This window comes from Archocentrus centrarchus, chromosome 18 (genome assembly GCF_007364275.1).
Source record: "Archocentrus centrarchus isolate MPI-CPG fArcCen1 chromosome 18, fArcCen1, whole genome shotgun sequence".
In the NCBI taxonomy this organism is placed as follows: domain Eukaryota; kingdom Metazoa; phylum Chordata; class Actinopteri; order Cichliformes; family Cichlidae; genus Archocentrus; species Archocentrus centrarchus.
In genome coordinates, this window is record NC_044363.1 from 1802690 (window position 1) to 1805507 (window position 2818).

Sequence of the window (2818 nt, forward strand, 5' to 3'; positions counted from 1 at the left end):
GGCTTGTTGGTCTAGGGGTATGATTCTCACTTCGGGTGTGAGAGGCCCCGGGTTCAAATCCCGGACAAGCCCACATAGTGTTTTAAACTGCACTCCCTTGAGGATACCATTGTTCTTGTTTTGGACTGGGAAGACAGATGATTTAAAAGAGGAGTAAAAGAAGCAATCTATGCCCACTGTGAATAACCATCACTGAACAGAGGAGATGGACTAAGTCACCAACTTCCCTCGTCTTCAGTACAGTTCTGAACTCCCTCCCCAGGCACCTCAACCCCCATTCACGCCTCTGTTCAGGGGACCTCAACATATCACTTGATAGAATGGGGCAAAGTCCCAAATTAGTTTCACCCGAAACCACTGATTGTGGTGACCCATGTCTTCTTTCACACCTTGGCGCATGTGAACAATAGTGAGTCACAACCTCCACTGGGGTTTAAATACCTGGGTCTCCCCACCTTTTGGTTTGAGAACTGAAGAAGCTTTTTGGATCAGAGATGAAGCATCTTCAAGAAACTTAGCGAAGTCCAGTTGCCTTTTCAAGCTCCAGAGACTACTATGACCTGGATGACTGGAAACCTACACTGACTAAACAAATATCTTTTTTTGAATGCTGACTTTCCCGAGGGTATGTTGGTCATGAAGTATGATTCTTGCTCTGGGTGCAAATCCCAGATGAGCCTGTGTGGTGCTATCCTCATACACTCCACACTCAAGTACTTAGTATGAAAGCATCTACTAGGGCAGTGTTCATTCAGCAACAGTATAAACTGCGTTACATCCAGGCAACTGCCAGATTAGCCAAAATATGAGGAAATCATTCACTCAAATGACTCCAATCTTGATGCTGTACTTACTAGACAAATAAATCATCTATATTGCAGATGGCTGCTGACAGATTCACAGTAGATGATTGCTGGTTGGGCTTGTTGGGCTAGGGATATGATTCTTGCTTTAGGGTGTTATAAGCAAAATATCCCAGCTAATCAGGACAGGTCCTTGGACACAGTATCTAAAATGTGGTTTATAACTAAAATTACCACAAAAAGTAAGGATATTTGTGTTTGGTCAATTGTTGTAACAAAGCTTCTTGATATGAGTCTTATACTTCACCATACAATTTAGTAGTAGTAGTTCTGGCCCTTTCAGTGAATCATGTGTATTTTGCTTGAGTTAAACAATTTGTCTTTTTGGCAGGCTCGGCCAGGTAAGTTGCCATGGCTCGTTGGTCTAGGGGTATGATTCTCACTTTGGGTGTGAGAGGTCCCGGGTTCAAATCCTGGACAAGCCCCCACAACATTTATCTCCAGTACACTGTAGCCTGTGCATCTTGGCTGTGAGTGAGCTGTGTTCATGCAAGCATTTAGCACAAAAGTGTCTTAGATTTTAGTTTGTTCTAAGTATCTGACATGCACGGTTGTTGATGCAAAACAAAGGAAGATACTCAAGGTAAAAGAAAGAAAGGAAACCTTATGAGCTTACAAAGCCAGCCGTGAGATAGGACTCACAACACAGGTGGAAACCATTAGGGAGGGGCAGAGAAATACAAAGGTGGGGAAAAAAGACGAATGACACAAGAAAAACAACAAAACCAAATAATATAACAGACTCTGTTGATGAGGATGCCATCAAGTATCTGCACAATGCCAACAGCATTCCAAGGAGATGTAATGGTGGAACGAGGGAGTGCAGGAAAGAATTCAAAGTTAAAGGTTAGCAAAGAAAAATTAGTGATTATCTTGCTAGTTAACTATCAGGTATCCAAGTTTAAAGATGTGTATTAGCCAATGTCACCATAAAATCTTATTTTAAACTGCAGCATTTCAAACAAAGCTCTGTCCAGTTTTAGATCATTAGATCATAAGCTATCATTAGCCAAAATTACTCTACCTTCTAGATCGCTCCAGAGTTGCAACATGGATTTCCTTGCTACTTTTAATACATCCCTCTCACAGCAAAGTACCTGGTAGGTCTAGTTCATGGTTATGCAATCTGCCACACACAGCCATGAAATAGACATACAGAAACATACAGAGACTGTCACTGCCTATATTAAAATGTGCTTTGAGGATTTTACTGTTGCCAGGACCATCACTATTTTGTGCAGCCAGAAATCATGGCTGACTGGAGAGGTCCAGGGGCAGTTGAAGGCACACAATCCTGCTTTCAGAGCTGGTGATGCAGCTGCCTGAAACTAGCCTGGGCTAATCTGACACGGTGAGTGATGATGCGAAAAGACAGATGGTTTGAAACATGGTCTAAAATGGTCAATTTAAAACACTTGTAAATTCCCACAGGAAAACTCAAATATGAATAACTTAATAATTTACATCAAGATGACAGACAGAAGTGCTATCTAAGGGTAAACAGAAAAGAGGGGCTGCTTGTTTCAGATTGAGTTTAAAAGACTAAACTAGTTTTGATGTTCATTACAGACTCAGCCACATAAAGGCAGCTTTGGCTACAGCCTGTTTTATTTTGTGCTATCAGTATTTAATCATACTCTGGATCTTGTCCTAACATATGGCATAGAAACAGAAGACTTAACAGTATTCCCTGAAAGCCCCCTCCTGTCTGATCATTTCTTAGTAACATTTACATTTACTTTAATGGATTACACAGCAGTGGGGAATAGGTTTTATTACAGTAGAAGTCTTTCTGAAAGTGCTGTAACTAAGTTTAAGGATCTAATTCCTTCATTGTTATGCTCTTCAGTGCCATGTGCCAACACAGTACAGAGCAGCTACCTAAACTCTGCTCCCAGTGAGGTTGATTATCTCGTCAATAGTTTTACATCCTCACTGCGTATAACTTTGGATAC

The 2818-nt window shown here is 41.2% G+C and overlaps 2 non-coding genes across 2 annotated transcripts; both read left to right on the plus strand.

The window, feature by feature from the left end:
* Positions 1-72, plus strand: trnap-cgg (transfer RNA proline (anticodon CGG)). Its single transcript has one exon. It is a non-coding gene; the product is annotated as a tRNA-Pro (tRNA).
* A 1144-nt stretch (positions 73-1216) lies between these two features.
* trnap-ugg (transfer RNA proline (anticodon UGG)) lies at positions 1217-1288 on the plus strand. The gene has a single exon. It is a non-coding gene; the product is annotated as a tRNA-Pro (tRNA).
* Positions 1289-2818: the final 1530 nt, after the last annotated feature.